The sequence below is a fragment of the Ambystoma mexicanum genome, chromosome 1p (assembly GCF_040938575.1).
Source record: "Ambystoma mexicanum isolate Mex_15411 chromosome 1p, UKY_AmexF1_1, whole genome shotgun sequence".
Lineage (NCBI taxonomy): Eukaryota > Metazoa > Chordata > Amphibia > Caudata > Ambystomatidae > Ambystoma > Ambystoma mexicanum.
Genome location: NC_090921.1, coordinates 1371382941 through 1371399389, shown reverse-complemented (window position 1 = coordinate 1371399389; position 16449 = coordinate 1371382941). Strand labels below are relative to the sequence as shown.

The following is a 16449-nucleotide window of genomic DNA, read 5'->3' as shown; positions in this document are numbered from 1 at the left end:
AGGGATACTCTTAAGTCACTGTTATCCACCTCTATTGGAATGGTGTCATGTTCTATGTTGACTAATGGTGTTGGGTTTCCTCCCAACCCTTGCTGTTGGAGTGAAGCATTTAGATGAATATAGGCATCAGGGATTTTCAATTTGTCCTCTTAACTTTCACTTCCAGGGAGAATTGTCGGGTCCTTTCTGGGATGGTGACTTCCTCTCCAATCTGAATTTCAACTGCATAAGGCAGCAATTGAGCTGACCTAAATGCTTTCTCTGGATCATCAAAGCCCATGAGATTATCTGCTAATCGGGACCAAGCTTTGAAGTTTATTAGGTCCAAACTAATGGCAAAGCGATTGAGAATGTCACTGCCTAAGTAAAAGGCGGCAGTGACGTCTCGCACGATCCAACAATTATGGACTATGCTCTTATTGCCTATAGAGATTTTGAGCATACACCTGCTTGGCAGGGGAGGTTTGGAATTGCGTGTTTCCAGATCCATTTCCCATTTGTCTATCAGTCTAAATGTGGGAATGGCTGGATCATTTGGGAGTTGGCGGAACATGGCTTCGCTGATGAAGCTCTTACCGTTGTTCACACACACTCGGGCGAGAACAGAGTCCTTCCCTTCATTTAACTGAACAGGGATGAACAACTGTTCTCCAATTTGCTGAATATCAGCCAGGGTCTGAGCTGATTTCTCATCTTTCTGGACTATAGGAGTGGAAATGTCTGATTGTGGATTGGTAAAGAATTTCAGAGTGTTTCCTTCCAGTGTGGAATGCCACCTTAAACTGGAAGGAAGGTTGATTTTCAGAAATAGAGAGGACCCACCATCACCAGTTTGTTGTCCTACAGCTGATACTTTCACATCTGGTATTTGGTTGTTCTGGAAGGGAAATTCTACTTGGCCAGATTTTTGTTCAACCATGTGGCAGGTGCCGTTCAAACTAACATGGTTGACACTCTTATAATTTTATTGGTCGGCTAGTCTGGGTCCAGAGGACCTTGTTTACGCAATCTATTAGGGGTGACAACCTTCGCAGGAGGTCATTCCATAGTAAAAAAGGGGTGCCCTCTGGAGTTACAACTATGACCAGGTGCTTTACCTTGTGTCGTCCAATTTTAATGTCCAAATCTGCAGTCCCCTCGACGGGAATTTCCTTCCCGTCAAAGTTCTGAAGTTGTCCAGGAAGAAGGGTGAGGAATTTGGTAATTCTACTCCCTTCCTGAATTCAGTTCATCAAAGGCCTTTTTCGACAGAAGGGTAGCTTGGGATCCAGTGTCCACCAGTGCCAAACTTGTACCCTGTCCCTGTATTTCTACCGGGGCATAGAATCTTCCCTCTTTCTCCGCAAGGGGGAACAGATAATGTACATTTTTGGACAACTGGAGGGTTACTTTTCTAGTTTTGGACATTGAGAGAGAAGAGATTTGGGCAGAATTCTGTGGGGAGTCTAAGGAATCTGCAAAGAAAAGGTGGCAACTAGAGATGGGAGAAGTTCCGAGTTCCCCTGGTTCTGGGCCGCCCCCCCCCCCTTTTTGGAGACAGTCACCAGGATGGGTTTGAACCAGGGGATTTTCATGTTGTTGGTTCTGGGGTTGGATGATGGGCGGCGCTAGCGCAGTCCCCACATCTACCCAGTCTGGATTTGAATCCTTTGGGACCCATTTCTCTTTGGGAGGAGTTCCCCCATCTCTGAAGGAGAAGATCCTTTCCCCAGGATCCTCCGAGGATCCCTCTCCTTCAAATCGGAAGACTCGTACCTCCTCCACAAAATTGGTCTGTTTGAGTTCTTTGTTTCTCCTGCCCCCCCACCCCCCCCTCTGCTCCTTGGGTGGCAGACTTTCAGGGGCAGGAGATTTTGGTTCCGGTTCCTGGGTTTCCAGGGGCTTTTTACAAGTGGGGAAGGAAGCTTCCTCCAAGGCTTTACACCCCCCTTTCTCTTGTGCCTCCTCCCTGGGAACCGGAGGGTTGTTGGGGTGCTGCCCCCTTCATTGTTCTGGAGCACCAGGTCCGGAGTTTGAGGCATTCTGTGCCGGCATGCTCATCTGAGGGTTATGCCGAGCCCTCAGCATGCGACCCAGATCTTGTGCCATATTTTGGACCTGCCGCTCTAGCTGCGATACCCGCTCAGGCTGATACAGGGTTCTCATTTCTCCCCTGGGCTGATCCCGGAAAGGGTAGCTATCCCTTCTCTGATAATACCCTGGGTTTGGAAGATTTGGGTACCCCTCCACCCTTGGCCTCCCCTTTCCCGGATTAGGTTGTCTGAGCTCAGGAAATTGGGGAAAGAAGGATGGATTGTTCTGGGGTTGAACATTTTGTGGATACCTGGGGAAAAAGTTCTGCCCAGGATTTGGGGAATTTCTGCCCTCCTGTGGGAAGTGAGGAGGGAAGTTCCCTGGGTTAGGTGCTTGGTTGGACCCCTCCCTCCCCCCTGGGCAGGAGTCCACACATAACCCCGGATGGGTCTGTTCCCCTTGTAGCGGGGACTTATTTAATCAGGGGAGTGAGGGATCCCATTTGTGGGACTACCTCCTTGGCTCCCTGTCTGTGACTGGCCCGAGGGCCTTCTGGGCTTGGGATTATTCTGCTGTGCAGGCGGGTTTTTAGGCCCCCACCCCATCTCCAAATCCAAAATGGGGGCAACCTTCACCTCTGCCACCTTAGTAGCAGCAGGGGTGTTCGTTGTTTTGGGGCTTTTAGCATTATTTATGTTTTCTAGGGGCTTTTGTACCTTATAGATTCAGGTGGCCTGTTCAATGACCCAGTCTAGTGATCTTTTCTCATGAAAATCGCTCACTAGCTGGGTCATGATGTACTTTGGTAGAGCGTGGAAAAAAGTATTGACAAATTCTTTGCTGTCCGTGCGCACCCTTCTGGTAGTCTGCGCAAAGGCACACTTTAATTCCTGCACAAATTCTTGTGGGGCCTGATGCTCCCCACATTTTAAGTTGTAGGCTGCCTAGCGCGCCTCTTGGGGATTTCTGTGTACAGAAAAATGCTTCAAGATGTGGACCATCTTGAATGATTTTGGTCTTCCAGCCCTGCAAAGAAGTTGGAGTATTCTGGCGAGAAGGCTCATTTCACATACTGAATGCAGCTACTACTGTCTTTCAAATGGAAAGTTTCCATCATCTGCTCAAAGAGCTCCAAGTGCTCCCAAACAGAATACTTGGCGTTCTTATGATGACGCTCCTTATCGCATTGATTTGTTTTAAGGGGTCCTTAAGCAAGGCCCTTTTTGCCTTATTGGCCTTCTTGGTTCGGGTAACCCTGGTCCAATCTTCCTCTGACTCAGAGGCACTGCTCCCAGAGGTGCCCGTCTGGTCTTCTAGGTTCTCCCGGATTCTGCAAGCCTGGGAATGGCTGGCAGAATGTGGGGACCTAGTCTCCTGTGTCGCTCAGAGGAGTCTTCTGATTCCTCCTTGCTCTCAGGATTTTATGGGTACCCCCCCAACCCCCCCCACTGTCCTAACTGGGAAGAGGTTTTCAAGATGCCCTTAGTGGGCCTACTCTCATGGGGTTCCCCACTAAATCTTACAGTACTTGGGAACCCATACCCAGATGCCCGCCCATCCATTCCTGGGAGGTGCTGGTCTATGAGCCCCATACTTCTGATTGGATTGAAATCTGCCGTGCCCGCAGCCCTGGGCTCATGTGTGCCAGTGGACATGCGGGTGGCAGAGTCCAGGGACTGGGAGAGATGAAGGCCTCTGGTACTAGGGTTCCTGAGGTTATTTTCAGGTGTTTCCCTTTCCCAGCGAACCTCATCTCTATCAGCCCCTGCTCCCTGTTGCCATGCAAGAACCTGAGCTTTCTGTTCCTCAATTAAAGCCTTACTAGTCTCCATCAGTCTCTATTGCATGGCTACCTGCCTGTGGAGGCTGTCATTGTTCTCACATAGAGCCTCATTTTCTCTCTGTGCTTCCTGGGTTGTCTTGGAGTACTGGGCCAGTCTTTGCTGCAGGAGGGTTACCTCCTGAGTCCTGTCCAGACTGGCGTGTTCCTTCCTTGCCAGAGCATCTTCCACCCTCCTGGTATGCTCTAACAATCTTTCATGCTCTTTGTGGAGGTCACCCAGTCCCTGAAGGTGATTTTCTTCTACTTTCTCTTTTAAGTGACAGACTTCTTGGCCTAAGGTGTCCCTTTCCTGAGCAGGAGCCTGCCTCTGTGCCACCAGGTCGTCCCTGTGTCTTTGAAGCACACCAGCTTTCTGGCGCTCTTCATCAAATTCTGACTGGGTGTCCAGGTCTTGCAAGGTGACTACCTGCTCTGCGCATACCCTGTTGAAATTTAACTGTTGCTCCAGCTTTTTCTGGCTCTGCAGTAGGGAGTCCAAACTGTCTTGGTACTCCTTCTGCAAGGCCAGAATTCTGATATCCTGTTCTGCCTTTTCCTGTTGCAGGATAACCATGTCCTCTTATTTTAACTATATACTGCCTGCTTTCATTTTCTGACTTCTGGCTCCTCTGCATCCTCTGCTCAGAAGACTCCAGATCGGTTTGGGCCTTTTCTAATGCCATCAGTTGCCTACTTGCCAGATCTCGGCCTTCAGCATATTTATCCTGTATGGCTCCAGTAGATAAATAGAGATATGCCGCTATCTTGCCAATCTTATTTTGCAACCCTGTTGCAGTGATCTGTTGTGTGATTGCCTGCAACCACACATTCTGCTCCTGCTCCGTCGATTCACCTCTCACAAATAACTTATGCAAAAGGTGTTCTCTAGCCATCTTGATGTCTACCAATGTCGCCATTCTGGAAATATTAATTTCCTTCCTTCCTGACTTACAGAAGTTTTATTTTATTTTTGCAAAACAAACCATTTTCTTAGAGCATTCCCTTTTGAGAGGTGTTTTTCACAGTGTAACACATCGTGGTAGCCCAACAGGATTTATGTATCCTATTAGTTAGCACACTCTGTTAAGCTGCCACAAGTGGTATGTCTAATCCAGAAATCCTGCTACGAGCCCCCAATCTGTAAGTGGTTTCAACCCAGCACTCCATCTAAGTCAATGCCTAGCGTGAGATGCCCAGCTGGAACCCTTATTTATTTATTTGTATGTCAAAAATTCTTTTATTTCTGGATGATGTACCCTTATATAACACCCCTCTCTTTGAACCCCCCCTACTCCCCCCCCCCCCGGTCTCACTGAACCAAGAGGTAGGTTTGTTTTGCAAAGTTATAAGATTTATTTGAAGAATTGCACAATATATATATCACACTTTTATGAATATGAACAATATCTAAATATCACACTATTATGAATATGAACAATGATCAGCAATGGGTGATATCACAATAATCAATCTCTAATCAATTAGGAGTAGGAATAGGAAGAATAATGTAGCAGAGAATAACTATGTGGGTTCAATGAATGCAATGAGATGAAATTAATGCAGTACAGAATACACTTGATATGAATTCATGAGGGAACACAGGTTTCGGGAATAACAATCAACAATTGCAAGTTCAATCCCAATTTCCCCAGCAAGCTTAGCAAACAGGAATGATTTTAAAACAGTTCAAATGTTTTTGAATGTGATTTTGTAATGAATGGGAAAATGCTAAAATGACTTTAATTCGCTAAATTGATTCAGAACTAGTGAGAGTTGCTTTGGATGGGTTCAGGTAACACTAGCAATGATGTTTGAATGATTGGCAGATGGAAAATGAAATTCAGAAGTTGAAAGCAAGAAAGTTATTTTTATATGGAGTGAAATTGAGCCAAATGCAAATCGCGGCAAACATTTCACGCGTGAGAAATGCGATTACGGAAAAACTATAGGGAGTGCGGTTCTTTGTTCGTTTGAAAGCTAAGGATGTTAGCTTCAAAATGACAGTTAGATTTCGTTCCTAGCATGTACGGTTAGTAAAGGTCGATTTTTCTCAAAAGTCAAGATTTTACAAATGGGAGATAGGCTGTTGAGGATTCGGAACAAAGGTTTCTTAGCACTAGGGAGTCTATGAAGATGCAAGATACCTGAACGGTCAGCCACCAGAAACAGGTCGCCACCACTCTGACTTTTGCCCGCCGAGACACTCGTCTTTCTTCAAAAATATATCAGCGCAAAGATGATTTATCACTACAATTATCACAGAAGTATATGGATGAGAGAAGGATTCAGGATGAACACAAGAGATATTCTAAAATGCAGTTCTGGTTATGTTGGAATGGGTTGGATATGATTACTTAAAACTAAGATGACTATGGACAGTTCTATGGTAAATACTCACTACTATGGCTTTTGGATGGAATAGGCCCGTCAAAGATCTGGTCAAAGGTTTGGCTGGAATTCGCTCGCCACCGGACAGGTCTCAGGTGCTTGGTTCTGCTCTCAGCAAGGCACTCTGGTCTGCACAGCCTCTTGGACTGGATCTGACGGGTTGGTTCTGGATACAGCTCTGCTCTACTGATCTGGATCTCGGGGTTCTAGCAAGGGTTCTTAGCCAGAAGCAGCCAAAACAGCACAGCCAGGCTGTTGAATTGGTTAGGCCCCGTGGAAGTTTGGGGTTAAATCAAGTTGCACGATTTCAAAGGCCAGCTGAAAAGGGTTCCGCTTTTTGGATTGGGCCTTTGCTTCAGGGTACTGGAGTCTGGATAGTTCTGGAGTCTGGATAGTTATGGATCTGGATTTGGGTTCTTCCTGCAGAGCGCTTCGCCAGTCGATCAGTTGATGGGTGAATGTGTGCGTGTCTGTCCTCAGCAGTCCCTATATATGTATTTTCCAAGGGGGTGGGTAGGCTGATTATACTATGCCCAACCCTCTAAGAATCTGATAGGTCAGAAAATTCCCCTCCCCTGATTTGAGAAGGGAACAGTGTGTCATGATTTGTCAGAGTGACACTGTGTTTATGGTCCAGAGAAACACCCTCCCCTTTGTTTCTACCCAGAAAATCAAATCCATTTTTCATAAAAAACATATTTCCAATATCACAAACTTGTTAATATTACATATTTACATTACAGATTACTTAAGGTATGTTTCTGTCAAAGTCTCCTCTTCCTACGAGTTTTGGTTCACAAATGACCGTTTTTCGCGCTTTTGGTTGGTTACCCATTGTCGGATTTGTCCATTTTTTTTTTACATATATGTACATAACATCTGGGCACACTTCTATAAATTTTCGTATTCCTAACATTATCACAATTGCTACAATCTTAACATTTTTGTGGTTCAGTCTCTGAAAATCGCACAGATTCCAGATTAGTTTTAAAATGTGGGCAACCTTTTCATTTTAATAACCTCTAAATTCCATATTTTTACCAGCTCAGCACAATTTGCTACAAGTCTTTTTCTCAAACATACATATACTTCAGTTTCAAATCCACATTTTCAGTCTGGCCCACCTCCAAGGCTTGGTTGAGCCAGAGAGTAACATGAGCTTGTTCCTGCTGACGCCCAAAATTAGCATTTCCTTTCAGTTCAAGAAACCCATTGTCTCTTTACCAGAGCAGCAGAGCAAGTCTCCTCCTCTTCTCATTAGCATCCAAATGAGAGATCCTCTCCTTTTGGTGGGAAGGAAAAGGGTGGCGTGTTCTCAGTGGGGGAAAACCTCTTTGAAGTTTAGCTGAATCAGGGTACCTTACAGTAAATTGTGACATTGTTCTTTGTGAAATTTAAAGTTACAAATTTAAAAAATAAGCAGACATATCTTCAATTCCAGTCTTTTTCAATATGAAAATTAAGTAGTGGCAACCTATATTGCCTTTGATAGTAAGTCTCTTCTTTCCCCACACTTAGATTTAGAGACACAAGTTTAACATGACAGGTTTAGAGATCGCCAGCTTCTGACACAGGCGAGTAGCGGTATTGCGTCCATTTTCAACATATTTTCCAAGCAAGCATCTTTAAATGTGGATTTTCTTCTGATAAATGTACTTCTGCTGACATTGTCTTTATGTGGATTCTTGAAGTAGAATGATGTTTAAGACCCAACAAGGAGGTTGGATCTTTTGTGTGGTTTGTGAACCATGATTTTTGCAAATTTGACAACCAAGAAAAACGGATTTCCAAACAGCTTTTGTGTTTCCCTTTTCAATGCACCATTACTTTCTCAAGTAGTTTCAATTTCCTCTGTGGGTAGCCAAATGGTAGGTATTGGCAGCGATCTCCTGTGTTACCACTGACATAGGCAAACAGTGGATTGGCAGCCTATTCTTCAGGTTTTCCTGCGCACTTCTGGGTGATTTGTAGCGCGCATAACGCTTTCCGGCGGCCATTCTGATGTTCCTGATGCAAGCAGCGCACAGGAATGTTGCAAGGCATGGACTAGGGGGTTACAACATCCCACAGACTGAAGGGCGATGTGCGGGGCGCAGTTCAGGAGGGCAGGGTTACGGCCGCGTGCGGTACCCCGTGTAAAAAGAGCAGGACAACAATTTTCATTTTTGATGCTTTTTTAAAATTGTTTACGGTTTGACAAAACCTTTACAAAAATTGTTCTTTACATAAAGCAAAATAAAAACACATTTCTTATTTCAATCTATTTAAATTCATATTGTTCTAAAATCATATTAAACATTTAAACAATTTAAAAATGAGAGAAAAGGACATTAGTATTCTTTTCCAATGTCATCTCAGCTTTGTCTCAGACCGAAGCTAATATTCTTACACTAGACGCAAGAAATTACCACTACATATAACACAACCATGTTCTAGTCTTCAATACTAAGACTTCAGTATTCTAATCACATTACACCTTAGCCATGGCTTTAGGATTCAAATTCATTAAACAGTGTTAGATTATAAGTATTATATAATAACATTTTAAAAAAAAAAAATAGTTCATCCAATTTCACTCTTGAATTATAGAAACCATAATTCCTGAAATTCAGGCCCCGAGGTAGCAGTTCTCCTCCCCAATAGTATGGTTATTAAATCTCATCCATGTCCCCTTTTGTTTTACTGATCAAAGCTTCATCAATGATGACCAAGAGTTGAATCAACCTTAGCAGAAGCCGTTGGCTAGTCCCACACATACATCGCTCCCACAAGGACTGTTTCCAAGTGGTGGAATCGGTATACAAAAATGAGCCAAATATCACCCGCTGTGATGTAAAGAAAGGGCAGGTCATTATCAGAGGTTTCTAGCTCACTAGATTGTGTACAGCAACGACATCTGCCAGTTACGATATCGGCCGCATTGTCACCCTAATATTGGAGTCTTTCATTGGTCATCAGTTGGTTCAGTTTGAAACGTAGGTAGACCTTTCTGGCTACACTGCACGAAAAAATCTATGTAACGTGCACGTTCACCCAGTTTCCTGGTAAACTTTGCATACTCGTAAAAGACCTTGCTCTTACCTATTTTATCCAGCATGAGACACCAAAGGGAGGTTTGGAATGTCTTTTTACAAGCTGGTATACCAAGCACTAGTTCGTCTTTTGCAATCATGGTATCATCCAAAATTTTTTCCATTTTGGCTTTAAATCTCACGAGGGAGGGAAAACGCCCCGCTTTTAGCAGCTCAGCCAAATCTACATATAGGGACTGTTTGGGTGGCATCAACATTTTAATATAGCCATTGATCAATCGCCAATGGCATTTAACCGACAACAGCAGGATACCTAATTCGTGACAGATCACAATATTAGGGATAGACATCGCACCCCAAGGACCTTTTTCCACAATATGCCCTGTACACAATCAGAAACTCCTCCATATCAAATGTGCAGATGTCTAGAGCTTACAAGATGATGGGTTCTACCTTTAATAGGTAGAACTGTATGCAAGGCAGCAGAGAATTGACTATAACGATGATAAATGATCTTCATTTGGGATGTCAGTTGTTTCACTTTTGTGTTAATAACCTCTTTCCACAAGGCCGCAGAGTAATTGGATGCAAGCTGGTATCCCAAGTATCTTACTGATTGAACCTTAGGTATAACAACCTCATTAAGTGACCATGTGAATTAAGCTGTTGATCTCTTACCATCTGCAAATACAATAATGAAGGACTTCACTGGATTGACCTGAAGATTGTTCTTAAGGGCATAGTGCTGGAATGATAAAAGTTTTGCCTGCAGACCAAAGGGTGTGCGATCCATGAACAGTAAATCATCTGCAAAACCCAACCAATTTATTGCCAACCGGCCCATCTTAACCGGAAATATGACTGCATTGCACCAGGCTGACTCCAGATTGAAAAGAATAGCAGCCAGGTTACATCCCTTCTTAAGGCCTATTTCAGTTGGTATTGAGTCGGTCATGGCCCCCTCCTTTGTCAACCTAATCCTATTTGTATTTTCATGGAGAAGGGCAATCATGGCCACTAAATAACTCGGAATGCCCAAAGCTATCATCTTCTCCCATAGGACTGAACGTATGACCGTATCAAATGCGGATGTAAGATCCAATGCAGCCATATAGGGTGGACCGGTGCGAAAGGTTTTGGTTTGTGCATACACACGTGCCACAATGGTTGCATTTAACGGACATCCTATATATTTGCGAAAGCCTATTTGGGATCGTGGTAACATATCAAGTAAAACAATATAATGCTGAAGTGTCTCAAGTAGCAGATAGGTAAAGATTTTAGCAGATGCATCCATCAGGGCGATGGGCCTGAAATTGTTAGGGTCATCCCAACTCCCTTTTTATAAATAGGGAGGATAATGGCAGCACACCAAGACAGGGGGATAACTCCTGTTTGATAAATACTGTCATACTTAGTTTGTAATATCTTGCCCCACAGGACCGGGTCAGATTTGATCAAACATGGTGGAATCTCATCCGGCCCAGGCGCTCAGGAGCTCTTAATGATCCGTATAGCCCTGACGATGTCATCTACCGACCACAGAGAATTTCTCAGCATCAGATTTTTGAAGTCACGAACAAGGGTGCTAGCAAATCTAATTGGAAGTGTGTATTTATTCTGTATAAATGTGACCCAGGTAGCTGCCGCAACTGCAGCTTCCTTTATGGGTTCACCTGGTTCAGCCATGGCTCTCAACATAGACCACACCTGTCTAGTATCGTTATTGAATAGACGTTGGGCAACAGATGTTCCACCATCAGTTCGTGTTTCAATATCTTAGTCCTATTGCGATACCGTTGGTGAATTCTTTGTTTCAGTTGTTTATAGATATCCCAATCATGTTTCTCTGAACGCAAAGCTCGTAAATCTTTCCTTTTTGCTTTGCGTAGATTCACCACTGAAATGTTATGGCAGTGGCGATGACTATGCACTACCTTTCTCTCTTTCTGTAATAGTACCAACTGCTTTGTGTGTCCCCGGATCCTCATGTTGTTTTGGCGTTCATCCTTTAAACAACCTACTCGATCATCGGGGAAAATGATTAGAGGGTCATCCCTTAAACGGGATACCAACCTGTGGCATAATTTGAAGTCCCACCTCACTGAAATTGAGGGGCGATCAGGTACAACTAAACTTAGCACAGGGTTACAGGTAAAGCACCTTGTACACTCATTCAGGGTTAGGTTCAAAGCTAGATGGTCACTCCAGAGCAAGATCACAAGTAAGCATCCTGTCGATGTTACACAGGAGTGCGGTAGAGACAAAAAAGTAACCATCTGTGAGCGATAAGGCCCACGTGACCAAGTATGAGCAAACAACCCTGTGTTCGAAGGAACTAATTGGATGTCCCATGTAAGGAAGTAGTCTACCCATCTCTTCCCATTAAATCTTGAGGTCGCACCTACGTGGTAATACGGGAGACTGAGTACATCAACCACCTCCGTACAGGTAGCATTAAAATCTCCCCCCACAATGACCTTGATGCCAGGATCATGGGAAAAGACATCCTCAAGGATTTGATCTAGTTGGTTGGATACTTCAAGATATGATGTAACCGCTTTATTCCAGTAAAGACATATCACCAGGATTTCCCTCCTGGAGTTGCCAAGGAAACTTATACGAACTGTTAAAATGGAATACTCCGCTCTAATACTGAGGAGATTCTTCTGGCTTTGTCTATCAATACGGCTAGACCACCCGATGGGCACCCCAGTTCTCCCTTGATTGCAGGCTGAACATGTGTGATAACCATCAACCTCGAATTGCCCCAGATGCATAGTTACTTGGATTACAATAATCTCCGGGCGAGACTCATCGTCGAGGTGTGTGGTCCATAATGTAAAATTATTGAGACCACATACGTTCCACAACATAAGTGTCACCCCCGATCCCTTACTCCAATATTCTTCAGCTGGATTAGGTACCCGAGTCTGGGAGCCCCTTGAACCAGCAAAGGCTGCGGCAAAGATCAAAAATTGCCTGAAAAGCTCCTCGCTGAGTGGAGCAGAATCATTACCCAGCGCTCGCCCTGTGGGTAACACAGGCCTAGGTGGAGGTTGCTCCAAAAAGGTGTTGGCTTGTGCCTCTGTACAAAATATGAATGGGATCAATCCAAGCAATTCAAAATCCCATCTTTGGGACCAAATCAGTTTCATAATGATATGTGAGTGATACCCACATATCATCCTAGTATGGTTATTGGGGGATAGGCGGACCCAATCGATGTAATCGGATAGTTCTCAGGGATGCTATGACCCGATTTCCCATTAAAAGGTGCCTTACATTCCTAGCCCATGATCGATGGCATCTCCAAGGTCAAGATTGGACCTTCCTCGGTGGTACCAATCGTGCTATGAACCTCCGGCCCAACAGTACGGCCAGCAACACTCGGCTCATTCGCCAGAACCTTTTGGGGGAGCGTTGGTGGAACATCTGCACTCTCTCCACCCAGAGTTCCTGTAGGAATAGTGCAGGATTCTGCATACACTGCAACCTGGGATGGTACTAGATGCACTTTACCCCTCGTCAACGGATTAGCAGAGTTCGCACCACCCCCTCCTTTGATTGTGTTAGAGGCTTTTTTTATATACAAGGCGGGATAAAAGTTCAAAAGATACGATTGTTTGTGTTTGCCTAAACCTGGAGACACAATCTTTACTGGCCCCCCCCAGAAGCAGTGTCACAGATCCCTGAAAGTTGTCGACCATTCCTAAGATTTTTCTTTTTGCCATTCCCCTTGGCATCTGTCGTGGAAGCCTTGTGCAGTTCATCTAGGTTCAATAGCACCTTGGATTCTGGGTCTAGTTGTAGGTCAATTGCCTCTTCCTCAATTGGTGAATACGCAGGGGTTTTGATAGGAGGGGTGGGTTTGTCATTGTGTTTTAAAACATCATTCCCACCCTTTTTCACAGCCGCACTAAGATTCTTCGCTTGATGGTACTTTCTTTTTTGGGCCCTTGCAGCCAATTTTCTTTGTTTTCTACTGAGGACAACATTGGGGTATAACTCAGTTTCAAAGATGGGCATCTCCGCAACAGGGTGCCCATTGTGGACCAGTAGATCGACATCCAGGTCTATTAGGTTTGTGAGGTCGGATGGACTATCAGTGGGATCATTACATGGCTGTAAGCCCTCCTGACCCAAGTGACAGCTAGTGCCCAGTGCTACATACACTTCATTGTCATCAACAGGAACAGGTCTAAGTTCTTTTATTAACTGCTGTATGGCCGCTGCATTGGCTTTCACCACCTGCATGACTTCTGAGGGAGCACAGTCGCACTTACTCTCCCCCTTCGAATGAGTCACTGCAGCCAGAGCAGCAAAATACCTAATTTCCTCAGCTACCATCCTTGGATCAGCTAAGGTTTGCATTGCCAAGTCCGCTTTGTCTACGGTTTGTTTCTTTTTATCCACCGTCAAAGTAGCCACGGCATCGCATGCAAACAGAAAACCTTCAATCTTACTTATTTTGGATAACACCTCAACAAGTGCACCCTTCAAGACGGCAAGTTCACAATGGGTCTACTCATGGCCCCTGCCCAGCAGATTCAGGAGTCTAGTCATCACCGGGAACTCTTTGTCCAGGGATTCTAGGTACGAAATCTGGTGTTCAATTGGCTTGTCCAGTTCGAATGGCCATACCTCAGGGTTTTGGGAGGATACAAACATCGCTAATTCATGATCAGACAAAGATAGTGCTCCCATCTGAACCGGATTGGATATCAGATCAGATGGAGAGCTAGATTTTATATTGCCAAAATCATTACTAGAATAGTCGACCTTGTAAGTTCCCATTATACCACACCTCTCATCTTTTGAATTTTTGTGCTCCATTTTACTACACATGTGGACATTCTCCATTCCAGATCTGCTTTGTGTCACCGGGGTAGAGGGACCCAGAGAAAACCTCATACGTCTCTGCAACTCTGCCTCTATGACCGGAGCAATCATGGATACATCAGTAAACTTAAGTCTCATTGGCTCAATTCACACACGACTTAATAGTCTCCCTGAGTCGACTAGTACTTCAATTACAATCGGGAGACAGATTCCTGTCATATTATCACTCTTATTCATTTCAGTAAGCTTGTAGGTTTTAATTGGTGCAGGAACTTCAATCGACCCCTCCATGACTTGATCTTTCAGTGAACTAGCCATTGTCACACTTTCAGGGGCCTCAAACAGGCGTGACTTCCGCACACATCAAATGGGGCCCATCCTCACACATAGGAGACCCTGCTCTGAGGAGTGCCACATGCGAGCGAGAGCATAATGATACACAACCCGAGGCAGCAGAATGAAGCGATGCTAGTTCTCCATGGCACTCCATCGGTGACTCAGATTTTCCGGCCACTACGAAGGCCGTTCACCATTGTACGGTTAATCTCTCAGGGTCAGAACCTGAACCAGTAAAATTCAAACTTACCGACTGACGGCAAGAACTCTTTTATGCCTCTCTACAGTATTTGAGCAGTTAGATTAGTATCTCAAAGAGAGGCTTTACTGTGGGCATGTTAGTTGGGTCGTTCAATCACAGAACCTTATAGAAAGAAAAGAACGCCCCGTTCAAATGGACATCTTGGCTCGGTAACAGCCACAGCCCACCCAGCCCCTGATAACAAATACAGCTCAACAAAAGCAAGGCACAAACCCCCGTATTTACTTTAACTAGAGTCCATGCAATGTGTTGGTTTCAAGAGAAGGGATTTCGCCAACCTAGTGCTTCCTCTTGCCAACGAGCTTGCAAGGTACGAACAGGGTCCAACAAGGTCTCTCAGATTTGGAAACAGTACAACTTTAAACTGTTTTTTTCAGATTACTTGCTTCAATCAACAGCCCCTAGACTCTAATAATCAAGGAGCCACCTACGATAAACAAAGACTAACAGTTTAGCCCCATCCCCCACCCTCCATTCTCCCAGCCTAACAGCACAACAGTACTTTCGGAGTACTTCCAGGGTGCGCAGGGGCGGAGTCCTAGGTCCGCACACGGATCGAACTGAAAAAGAAGAAGATGGAAATAATACGCGAGTGTAACGTCAACGTATTAACAACTCCCTCCCACACACAAGCACAAGTCCAAAGTCCAGTCCAAAGGACCCAGTTCACGAGAAACAAGACTTTGAAGAACTAAATAGAAACAAATTGGGATTAGGTCTGTCTCTGATATTTACGCTGTGTTTCGTGGTCCAGTGTTTCGCAACAGGTTGACTTCCTCTTGCGCATAGGACATACTCTGTTCAAAAGCTATCTAGTCCCTGCTTCTGGAGAGCCAGTAAGGTCTCTTGGATCCTCCTTGTTCTGGAGGCCTCTCTGTAAATTGATTCCGCTGGTTATTAGCTCCATTGACAACTTCCCCATCAGGCAACAGATGAAGTGGCTGCACTGAATTAACCAGTGTGAATAATACACAATCTAGAAAAGCTGCAGAAGATTCTTGGGCTGCCTTGACGTATTGTGAAAGATATCTGGCATGTTATTTAAGTTTATCAAGTTAAAGAGGTTCTTTGTTATGGGTAATCTTTATGTAGTGAATCTGTCTGCTAGTCTTAGGTGTAGGAGTGCAGCTTGTCATGATGATGGACCAGAAGATTGTGAAATACATGGTCTAGTGCAGTGAGAGATGCTGACATTGTTTAGAATGTAAAGTAAGTGGTCTTGTATAGCACCCGTCTGCCACTATTTGTGGCCTTGCTGCACGTGGCTCTAAGAAAAGAGGGTTTGGGTTCAATAGTGGGACAGGGGAAAAGGCAGATGCGAAACCTCTGGTGTTTATGGGTACAGGTAAGAAGTACCCGGTTCCCGAGTTCCAATCTGTTTACTATGGGTTTGGCGGAGAAACTTGGGAGTACGTTATCCTTAGGGAAGAGCTCAAGATATGACAAACTACATAGCTTTAGGTCTGGTTAGCCACTGAAATTGGAGAGCGCAACAAGGCTAAAGAGGAGCTCTTAGTCATGGCTCAGTTCGAGTTTGTGCTAATGGCTAGGCATGTGGTCGCTTTGTGGGAGGGGGGCTTGTGTATATAGTGTAAGGTAGTAAGAGATCCTAGAAGAGAGTCGGTTAGTTGGAAGGAAGGCAGGACTAAGCCTTACAAGAAAACAACCTGCAACCCTACATTCCTACCACTGGCCATTTACAGACCGGCCGCATTTCTCTAGATCCCAATACCACACTGCTTCTCTCAAATAGA

The 16449-nt window shown here is 44.7% G+C and overlaps 1 protein-coding gene across 2 annotated transcripts in view; it reads right to left on the bottom strand.

The window, feature by feature from the left end:
• The window catches only part of N4BP1 (NEDD4 binding protein 1), a 510620-nt gene that overhangs the window by 35629 nt on the left and 458542 nt on the right, over positions 1-16449 (bottom strand). The window lies entirely within an intron of this gene.